The sequence below is a fragment of the Lithobates pipiens genome, unplaced genomic scaffold, assembly GCF_037356315.1.
Source record: "Lithobates pipiens isolate NorthernLeopardFrog02 unplaced genomic scaffold, aLitPip1_a1.2 Scaffold_22, whole genome shotgun sequence".
Classification (NCBI taxonomy): domain Eukaryota; kingdom Metazoa; phylum Chordata; class Amphibia; order Anura; family Ranidae; genus Lithobates; species Lithobates pipiens.
In genome coordinates this window covers 328,098,642-328,110,640 of record NW_027507784.1, presented here as the reverse complement: position 1 = coordinate 328,110,640, position 11,999 = coordinate 328,098,642, and positions in this window count along the sequence as shown.

The window sequence follows — 11,999 nt, the reverse complement described above, 5'->3', positions numbered from 1 at the left end:
TTCACCCAAAGTGACAACAAAATGTGCTCACCAGGTGGCTCTGGCCAGCAAGTGACCATAAAGCAACCTTTCTCAACCTTTTTAACACAGAGGAACCCTTGAAATAGTTATCTGGTCTCAGGGAACCCCTTCTAAAAATTAGAAATCTGCAACTCGTGATACATTAGTGTGATGGTCAGTGGGAAGAATGGTCTTTACACTTGTGGTCATTGGGAAGAATTACCTCCTTACAGGTAGCTAAAAAGATCAATGGTGTCGGTAGGAACTTATGTGACTGGCAGAAATTGCCCAATGCTGAAGGAACCCCTAGCAACCTCTGGAGGAACCCTAGGATTCTACGGAACCCTGGTTGAGAATCACTGCCATAAAGCATGAAGTAGCTCCTCAATCCCTGGAAACCCTTCAACGATCTCCTCCCAAAAGATCGTTCACATGTGTGGTGTATTAGGTTGAATGAGCCCGGGAACAGCCAGATCAAATCCTTAGTATCTATCCTCCGCTTCAATCACCCACATCTGCAAAGCAAGTTTTGCCAAAAATAGCCAGGGAAGGCAGATATAGTGTAGTGTATATAAAGTGAGAAAAAACCGCGCTATCCACAAACAACAAATAAATAATAGCTGCCAGCATCGCAGACTTACTGCAAAAAACAAAATGGTAAAATAATAAAAGGTGCAGCGCTTAGATTATATATATGACAATATCTATATAATCTTTTACCAGTGTAAAAAATATAATCAACTTTAATAGTGATAAAAAAACTCTGCATAAATTAACACTATTAATGATTCTATGTTTTAGACAACACTATATCCAAATATACTAAAAAAAAATATTTTTTGATATACGTATATCCACCAAAGTGAACGTGTTAAGTTAGTGTAGTATTGTTTTGTTTATTGGTAAAAATGTCACTTACAATTTTTTCCAGCAGGGGAGTGCAGGAACACGAGCTGGAACACGAAATGCATGGAAGCTAGGTCTGACACTCACTTCACGTCACTTTCGCTGGGGTGTTGCCTAATGCATAGCACACACCGCTGGTCAGATAGTGCTGTCTGAATGGACTTCCACCGCACTAGGTAGTTCCTCGCATGCTGATGCACTTCCCTGCTGGAAAAATTGGGACATTTTTAACAATAAACAAACGATACCTCACTATATCTGCCTTCCCTGGCTCTTTTTGGCGAAACTTGCTTTGCAGATGTGGGTGATTGAAGCGGAGGATAGATACTAAGGATTTGATCTGGCTGTTCTCGGGCTCATTCAACCTAGTACACCACACATGTGAACGATCGTTTGGGAGGAGATCGTTGAATGGTTTCCAGGGATTGAGGAGCTACTTCATGCTTTATGGTCACTTGCTGGTCAGAGCCACCTGGTGAGCGCATTTTATTGTCACTTTTGGTGAAAAGTCACAAACTTTATCTGGAACACGGATATTATTTTTCACGTGGTGTTTGGAGCAGAATCATCCAAAAAGATTTCTGGAGCTGTTTTGAACTTTTTATGACATATTTGTTTCGCGCAATTATAAACTATATATATATATATATATATATATATCTTTGAAACATTTGTGAACATGTATAAAGTGAAGCAATTCGCTAATATACGTTTAAACAAGGTTACAAACATATACATATTATTTGCATAGATCACTTTTTGCAATTTCAGCAATTGTATCGGGAGCGCCCTTTATCACATCATCAATCTCTGTGCAATGTTGGGAAGGTTGTGAGTAGAAAGGAAAATTGCTACATCTCTGGTGGGAATGTCCCCTCATCAAACCCTTCTTGGGGGGAATTCCGTAACCTGAGTCCCAGTATTACTCAACATCAGTTAGCTTATGACTTTCTTCCTATGCTATTTCATGAAAATTGTTGATATCTCACCTCTATAATGTGGGCAAGTGCCTCATTTGATCTACTGGAAGTCTTCAGGAGTTCATACGGATCAAGATTGGTGCAAGAAATAAAGAAGGAAGAAGAGAGGAGATATCAATCCGCTGATAATTACAACAAATAATTTTAATAATTTGGGCCTTGTGGCTGTTCATCTCCTCTGACTTCAATAAACGACTAACACAATGACTAAGTGAGTCCTTATAGCTAAGACCTAAGATTATAGTTGTTATCATGTGACCGGTTGACTAGAGAATATATATGTTCTTTTTGGTGTTTTTACTTCATACACTCTATTTCCTATCTTCTGCCTTTATGTTCAGTGCTTCCTCTCCTCAGGGAGATTACGAGGAGGCCTGCATTTGGACTCATCCTATAAGTAGTAACATAGTTTGTTTCTACCACTAGAAGTATACATCTTGCATCATTTCCCATGTTTGTTTATGGTGGCAGCCCCCTTTTTTTGAGTCTGTATGTCTTTGGAAGCACTGTCTAACTGACTATTCTGAAGCTCTATGTTGGGAAATGTCTATAATGTTTTAACTTGGAAACATGTAAATAAGGATTTAATTAAATAGAAAAACTCCCATAAAATACTTGAAACAGGAATAATTCCTAAGAATGTGTTTGTGCCAGCAAAAAATGTAATTTCTATGCAATAGGAGTACATGAGCATATTTTATGTGAGAGACAGAACGTCACTAGTTGTGAATTCTTTGCTAAAGCCACTAGATGGCGATGTCATCCAACTTTCTTTTTTTTAATTCTTTTTTTGGGAGTTTATGGTTGATTAAATGTGATGTGTACTAAGGTTGTATCTGGATAATATGTATGTAGTGTGTTTTGAAATTTCCCAGGTGTATTATGGGATAAAAAAAATCTTTTCAATAAAAATTACTGTATTTTAAAAAACAAATGTCTTTTTTTTGAGTTGAGGCACCCAATTATAGACAATCTCAAGGCATCCTTTAAGATTATGGACAGTGTCAACGCACCCCATTCTAAAATGTAAAAAACTATTCTAATAGCTTTACACAATGCAGTAACATCCAGACATAGGACACCCAACATTAGCGGTGATTTATTCTTCCAAAGCAAATACACTTTTGCACACTCGTACTGACTAGTGTTTCAGTGTTTCTCTTCTCCCTTAATTCCTCTCCATCAGTCAGATAATGTCACCCCAGTGCTGAGGCAGAGGGGCACAGGAGGGTCAAACAGGGATGCTGTGGAGGCAACAGACATCCTCCTTAAGGCTGGGTTCACACTGCTGCGGGGGGGAGATCCGGATGTGATTCGCACCGCACTGCAGTGCAAATCACATCGGATCTCTGTAGCGATGCGAGTTCAGCCATACAGATAGTATGGCTGAATTCGCATCGCTCCCGCCGCAAACTCCCACGGGACCCTTTTTTTGGTCCGCAGCAGAATCGGATCGCATGGGTGTTCACACCATGCGATCCGATTCATGTGCGAGTGTGCAGATCGCACTGCGATATGCGGACGGATCTGGGGGTGTCATTAACATTTCATTGACACTCCCAGCAGTCCGCATAGGGCAGTGTGAACTGCCGGCGGGAGGCATGCGATGCGGGAAAACGCCGCGGATTCGCGGCGTTCCCGCATCGCTATGGTGTGAACCCAGCCTAATAACTGATGATGTCACAAGTTAATAGGATGCCAGTGTCTAGAAAGTCATAATGGTGCACAATGGAAACTCATGGCTTTGTGTAACTAAAAGGCAGGCTTCATTCACCTGCGGGTTTGTATACATTTTTAGGCATTTTGCCAAGGCATCCCTGATAAACTCAAGGTACCCCAGGTTGCCTGGGCACCTTGGTTGAAAAAGGTTGGTCTACAGAACATCAAGTCTCAGTCTTCTCATTACATAGCAACTCAAGTAATACAGTCTGTCTTTGTTATAAGGATTGCCTCTTTCGGTTGCAAGTGTAAATTTCGGCATCTTGATATGCCCCACCTGTGAGGTTTATGGACTATCTCGGCAAAGGAGAAGTGCTCACTAACACAGATTTAGCCTAGGTTCACATTGGAGCACTTTGTCATGCGATTTGATCAAATCGCATGACAAGTTGCATCCTACTGGAGGCAATGGCACTGTTCCAATCCGTGCGAAAACGATTTTGTGTTGCCGCACTGATTTGCAAAAATAGTTCCTGCACTACTTTTGCCGATTTCAGGTGCGACTTCAATAGACATCAGTGCATGAAGCCACACAGATGTCTATCAAGTACCAGCTGAAATTGTGCTGACCTTGCTACTTTCAAGTGAAGTAGTGCAATTTCAAAGTAGCATCAATGTGAACCAGGGCTTAGACAGATTTGTGAACAATATTTGAGAGAAATAGGCATTATGTACAAAGAAAAGTCATAGATCTTTGCATTTAGCTCATGATAAATGTGGGCAAACACAAAAGTGTTGCGTTTATAATTTTTCTCAGTGTATGTATATATATATATATATATATATATATATATATATATATATATATATATATATTAGTGTCTTGAAAAAGTATTCATACCCCTTAAAAAGTGTCCACATTATCTCATGTTACATCCAAAAACGTAAAAGTATTTTATTGGGGTTTTCTGTGATAGACCAACACAAAGTGGCACATTATTGTGCAGTGGAAGGAAAATGATAAATGTTTTTTCAAAAATATTTTATAAATAAATATGTGAAAAGTGTGGCGTGCATTTGTATTCAGTCCCTTTTACTCTGATACCCCTACCTAAAATCTAGTGGAACCAATTGCTTTCAGAAGTCACCTAATTAGTAAATAGAGTCCACCTGTGTGTAATTTAATCTTAGTATAAATACATCTGTTCTGTGAAGCCCTCAGAGGTTTGTTAGAGAACCTTTGTGAACAAACAGCATCATAAAAGCCAAGGAACACACCAGACATGTCAGGGATTTGTTATGCCCCATACACATGGTCGGACTTTCCGACAGAAAATGTGCAATCGGAGCTTGTTGTCGGAAATTCTGACCGTGTGTAGGCTCCATCGGAGATTTTCCATCGCACAAAATTTGAGATCTGGTTCTCAAATTTTCCGACAACAAAATCCGTTTGCGCAAATTTCCGATCGTGTGTATACAATTCCGACACACGAAGTGCCACGCATGCTCGGAATCAAGCAGAAGAGCAGCACTGGCTATTGAACTTAATTTTTCTTGGCTCGTCGTACATTTTGTATGTCACCGCATTCTTGACGTTCAGAATTTCCGACCAACCTTGTGTGACCATGTGTATGCAAGACAAGTTTGAGCCAACATCCGTTGGAAAAAATCTGATGGATTTTGTTGTCGGAATGTGTGATCGTGTGTAAGGGCATTAGAGTCTGCAAAAGACCTGAGACTGGGATGGAGATTCACCTTCCAGCAGGACAACGGCCCTAATATACAGCCAGAGCTACAATGGAATGGTTTAGATCAAAGCATATTCATGTGTTAGAATGGCCCAGTCAAAGTCCAGACCTAAATCCAATTGAGAATCTGTGGCAAGACTTTAAAATTGCCATTCACAGATGCTCTCCATCCAATCTGACAGAGCTTGAGCTATTTTGCAAAGAAGAATGGGCAAAAATGTCCCTCTCCAGATGTGCAAAGCTGGTAGAGACATCCCCAAAAAGACTTGCAGCTCTATTTGCAGCGACAGGGGGCTGAATACAAATGCACGCCACACATTTCACATATTTTTTTGTAAAAAATTTTGAAAACCATTTATCATTTTTCTTCCATTTCACACGTATGTGCCACTTTGTGTTGGTCTATCACATAAAATCCCAATAAAATAAACTTTTGGTTGTAACATGACAAAATGTGTAAAATTTGGGATGTGAATACTTTTTCAGGGCACTGTACACTGGAGATCAAAATTAGAGAACAGCATACAATTTCCTTAATTTCAAGGTCACTGCTTAGTCCTATTTGAAATTATCTAAACAGGAGTAAAAGAACAGTTTTGTTAAGCATATTTCATATGTTTTGAAGCACAAAATAAAAAAAACTTCAATGAGATTTGAAAAAGAACATCAAGATCAAAATAAAGAACACTTTCAGACACCTCCCAGTTTTTGGTGTAATGCTGGCCATACGTTATATGAAAAAATCGTCCGAAATTCGGTTATTAGACCGTTCGTTTGTTTTTTCGACCAGTTAATGGGCACAAAATTGATAATCGTTTTGAAAATGTTGAGCCGAAAAAACTAAGAATTTCTGTCAAACGAACAATAAATTGAAAGGTTAATGTGTTTCCCGTCCGACCTGTCTGCACTAGGTATATGTAAAAAATTTTACATAAAATGTATCCACTGAACGATTTTTTTTTTTTTTTTTTTTTTAGTTAGTAGTATGCAACATACAATGCAGAGGCAGCTTCACAGAATGTGTGATACAAATAGTTACAAACAAACGAACATATTGCATGGGTATCAGAGCCAGTGGTAAGAAGTTCGAGGAGAATAGCACGTGTACAGCTTTGTGGTCATGTCCCGATAAGATTAAAGCTCCACCTCATTGGGATCCTCCACCACTTAAAATATTATTGATACTAGCCCTGCTACCCTTGAAGAGTTTAGGTATCCATAGATAGGGGAAGATTATTATGTAGTAGTCAAATGGGGTCGGAACATACCAGTTTTTAAAGTTAAGATGGGAGATAGTGGAACTAAAAGGAGGAAGAAGGGAAAATAGAAGATTGGGGAAGAGAATGGCAGAAAAGGAAGAGAAGGGGTAAGGGGGGGTTGTGGGTAAAGTGGATAGGGTGGGGTCCCCTCCCAGGGAGCAAGAGACCCCCCCCCCCCCGGCTCACCAGCTCATCGGCTGGCCAAGGTTTGGAACAGTGACTTCTGGTGATCATCATGAGCTTACTATGTCTCGCGAGGTATTCTTCCGAAAAGCGAAACTGGGTCCAGTAGAACCACCTGTGCCCATGTTCCTCCGTTTTATCCCTTATGGTGGCAGTCAGGTCCTCCATTAGTTCAATGTCATTTACCCTTGCGAACCACTGGGCCACCGTAGGAGCAGATTGCTGTTTCCACTGGCTTGGGATGCAGGCCCTAGCTGCATTGAGGAGATGTTTAAGTAAGGACTGGTGAAAACGCTTTCTCGACATGGGAGTGAGATTGAGAAGAACTGCTGCAGGATCATTGGCCAAGGATATGTCTGTGAACTTGTGGATGAGTCGCAGGACAGGCTGCCAGAATGTTTGTAGTTTAGGGCATTCCCAAAAAATGTGGAGAATGGTGCCAGCCTGTTGCTCGCAGCGCCAGCAGCGGTCAGATTGACCAGGGAATATTTTGGCCAATACCGCCGGTGTACGATACCAGCGTGTGATCAGCTTGTATGAGATCTTCTGATATTTACTGCAGAGTGACGACTTATGGGCGAAAAAGAGTATTTTGTCCTTCTGTGGTTTGGAGAATGTAGTTTGTAAATCCCTTTCCCATTTGGCAAGGAAGGGTAGATCCGTGGAGGATTGTGTGTCTGTCAGGATTTGGTAGGACCTGGAGAGGGAACCACGAATTTGGCCATCGTCCAGGCAAAGTTCCTCAAAGGGGTGGAGTTGTCTAGAGAATAACGAATGGTTAGGTAGTGATCCGAGAAAATGGATGAGCTGTCTAGCTCTCCAGCTATCTAATGCCACAGGTACCTGCTCTAGTAGTATGGTCCCCGTGGGGATCCAGCCCGTGGGTTTAAGAAATAGGGCTGCACTCAGAAGCACTTTCGGGCTTGCCTGGTAAAAGCCTGGTCAGACAGGCCCAGAGGGAATCTAGGATGTCCAATAATTGTCCACTGAACGATTTATCGGTCATTACATGATGGCACCATCGTTTGCGCTCACGGCCGAACGTTTTTTTTTTCAAAACTGGGTTCGGCTGATTTTTTGTATAGTGTATGGCTAGCATAAGACCCCTTTCACAAGGGCTTTCTAATCAGAACTGCCTGTCAGTATTTCAGGCAGACCTGATCAGACCCTCCATTCACTCCTATGGAGCGGTAGATGTCAGCCCGCGGATGGTGACCCTATTTTCCATCTGATTGGCAGATTGGATGAAAACAGACAGGCAATCTGTTTTCATCCAATCTCCACATAGAGGAGAGTGGGGCTCTGACAGGTCTGTTTCTGCACAGAGAGCGCAGACATACCTGTCATCCACCTGCACAGCGGGGATCAGCTGAGCGATCTCCAGTTGAGCAAAGCATGGTGCCCATGTGAAAGGACTGCAACTTTCCAGTTTTCACTGATTTTGGAAGATGGTGAGCCGTTCTAAAGTGACTGAAACCCTCCGGCAGCAGGTTGTACAGATGAAGGCCAAAAGGACGACCCTTTCAGCCTTAGCATGAGAAGTTTTTTGTTCAAAATCTGTGATTTCTAGAATATTGCATCTTTACAATGTCACAAACTCATAAGTCCCCCAAGAAGGCTTGTCGTCCACCAAAGACAAATGCAGGAGAGGACAGGATAATGCAGAGAATCTCAATGGGCAATCGGTTCAACACTGCAGCTGCGATTGCTCGCCAGATCAGCGCTGAATGGAGTAAGGATCTGTCTTGTTATACAGTATTGAGCTGTTTAAGAGAATTTGGACTGAAAGCCCAATCTGCAGTGACCAAACCTCTCATTAGCAGAAAGAATTAAAAGGCTAGACTAACCTTTGCTGAGGAGCATGTTGTGTGGACAGAGGAGAACTGGTCGAACGTTCACTTTAGTGATAAAAAGCAATTTTAATTTATTTGGGTCTGATGGGAAACATTACGTTCATCCTCAAACTGGTGAAAGACTGAAACCAAAGTGTGTAAAGAAGTCAGTGAAAGGTGGAGGGGGAAGCGTCATGGTTTGAGGGATATTTTCTGCAGCAGGGTTTGGGCCTCTTATACACGGCAGAGAGAATGAAAATGTTTTATAGATCCTTCTTCGACAATATGCGGTTCCTTCCCTGTGTTCATCACCCAATCAGACAGCAATTTTCATGCACCATCATTCCCCCTCTCACACAGCAAAACGGTTAAAGCAGTTCCTTGAAGCTGGAAACATTGAAATAATGAAATGGCCAGCCCATAGTCCTGATCTAAACCCAATAAGAAACCTCTGGAAAATCGTATACAGTCACTGAAGTGTGTATGTATCAGTAGTAGTGTGTGTGTATCATTAGTAATTGTGTATTGTGGGTGCACAGTGGTCTGTGAGTACCTGTGTACTGTCTTGTTGAGTATTAGTGTCAGGAAGCTAGTTGTTATGTAATTTGGACTGGGTATAATCTCTAATCCTCATTAAATTAATAGGTACGATGACTGGCGGGTGTGGAGAGGCGACTCGGTGTACATCTTGCGGCATGTATGCGTTCCTTGATCATCTGATCGAGGGTGAATACTGCTGTGCAAAATGTAAGCACATTGTTTCCCTGGAAGCCCAGGTTCTGAATCTGGGGAAGCAACTGTCAGCACTGAGAGGCCCCTCCACCCTAAATAAGAACCAGGATAGTACACGGCAGGCGCCGGCAGGGGCCAGCACAGAGGTGGGTGGAGACAAGGAGGTGCAGGCAGTAGCAGAGAGTAGATGGGTGACAGTCAGGAAGGGTAGAGGGGCAAGTGCCAGGGAGGCCGATCCAGGGCTGGAGCATCCCAATAAGTACGCTCCATTGAGTGACATTGGTGATCCCAGTCAGGGACCAGCACTGCTGGAGCTGAGAGATTCTCCTAGCTGCCAGGAGAAGAACTCCTCCAGTGAGAGTGGGGGGAGAGAGAAGGGAAAGGAAAGACAGATTCTGGTGGTAGGGGACTCAATTCTTAGGAGGACAGAGAGGCCAATCTGTAACAACAACCTGAAGTGCCGAACTGTATGTTGTCTGCCGGGCGCTCGGGTTCGGCACATCACGGATCTGGTGGACAGATTACTGAGAGGGGCTGGGGAAGACCCAGCTGTCATGGTGCACGTTGGCACCAATGACAAAGTCAGAGGCAGATGGAGTGTCCTAAAGAATGATTTTAGGGACTTGGGAGCTAAGTTGAGGAAAAGGACCTCCAAGGTAGTATTCTCAGGAATACTACCAGTACATCGAGCCACACCAGAAAGGAAGAGGGAGATTAGGGAAGTAAACAAGTGGCTCAAAAGCTGGTGTAGTAAGGAGGGGTTTGGTTTCCTGGAGGACTGGGACGACTTCTCAGTCGACAACCGGTACTATAGAAGGGATGGACTGCACCTAAATGAGGAGGGTGCAGATCAGCTGGGATTGAGGATGGCCAAAAAGTTAGAGGGTTTTTTAAACTAGGTGATGGGGGGGTGGGTTCAGAGATGGAGATAGTCAGCGTGGAGCATATTCCAGAGGGTAATAATAGGGGCATTAGTGGTGGGGTAACCGAAGCACATAAACCCAAGGTAAATATAGTAGCAAGTCCTAGTTGTAATCTTGGAACACCCAAGAGGATAGTGTGTGACCGGTCAAAATATATTAATACATTAAAATGTTTGTTTGCCAATGCCAGAAGTCTGCCAAGCAAAATAGGCGAGTTGGAAGCTCTGGTGCATCAGGAGAGCTATGATGTAATCGGTATTGCTGAAACTTGGCTTAATTCCTCACATGACTGGGCTATTAATATTCCTGGCTATGCACTCTTTCGGAAAGACAGAGTAAAAAGGAAAGGTGGAGGGGTCTGTCTGTATGTGAGAAATAATCTCAAAGCAAGTGAGAAAGAGGACCTGGTGGGCGGAGAGTGTGATGAGTCTGAGGCATTATGGGTAGAACTGCATACAGATGCGCGTAGTTCAAAGTTAATCATTGGAGTTTGTTATAGACCACCCAATGTTAATGAGGAGGTGGAGACTCAGCTCCTTGCACAGATAGAAAGGGCTGCAAGGGCTGGGACAGTGATAATAATGGGGGATTTTAACTACCCAGAAATTGACTGGGGTAATGGCACTGCTGGGACAGTTAAAGGGCAAAAATTTGTAAACCTATTACAGGACAATTTTATGGTACAGTTTATTGAGGCCCCAACTAGGAATGATGCTCTGTTGGACCTGGTAATCTCAAACCATGCAGAACGTATTACTAATGTTCAGATAAAGGAACATCTGGGTAGCAGTGACCATAACATGATTTCATTTGATGTTAGCTGTAAGCAAAAATCACATACGGGAAAGATAAAAACACTTAATTTCAAGAGAGCAAATTTTCCAAGGATGAGGGCTGCTCTCCAGGACTTAGACTGGGAGAGAATATTGGCACCAATGGGCACAGAACAGAAATGGGAATTCTTCAAAAAGCTTGTTTGTGATCTCACGGCAAAGTATATTCCCATGGGCAATAAGTTTAAAAGGTTAAAAATAAAGCCGATGTGGCTCACGGCCAAAGTTAAAAAAGCTATAAACTATAAAAAAAGAGCTTTCAAAAAATATAAAAATGAAGGAACACTAGTGTCATTTAAATGTTACAAGGAATTTAACAGAATATGTAAAAAGGAAATCAAGGATGCAAAAATTCAAAATGAAAGACAAATTGCAAAAGACAGTAGGACAAACCCCAAAAAATTCTTCAAATATATTAATAGTAAAAAGGTTAAGTCTGAGCATGTAGGCCCTTTGCAAAATAATCTGGAGTGGGTGACTGGGGACAAAGAGAAGGCTAACTTATTAAATACTTTCTTCAGCTCTGTGTATACAAAGGAGCATGGGGGAGCTCATGTCCACAATGGGGGTGGTACTGACGCAGCCCCTAATCCACAATGGCTCATAAGTGATATGGTCCAGAAATATTTGGACAGAATAAAGGTGGAGAAAGCACCTGGACCTGATGGCATCCACCCACGGATCCTAAAAGAATTGAGCTCTGTAATTTCAAAGCCATTGTATCTAATTTTTAGGGACTCATTAATGACAGGAATAGTACCACTGGATTGGCGCAGGGCCAATGTGGTGCCTATATTTAAAAAGGGAACAAAGTCCTTACCAAGTAATTATAGACCCGTTAGTTTAACTTCTATAGTTGGGAAGATACTGGAGGGATTAATAAAAGACCACATAGATGAGTTCTTGCAGGAAAAAAATATTTTGAGCAACAGACAGCATGGATT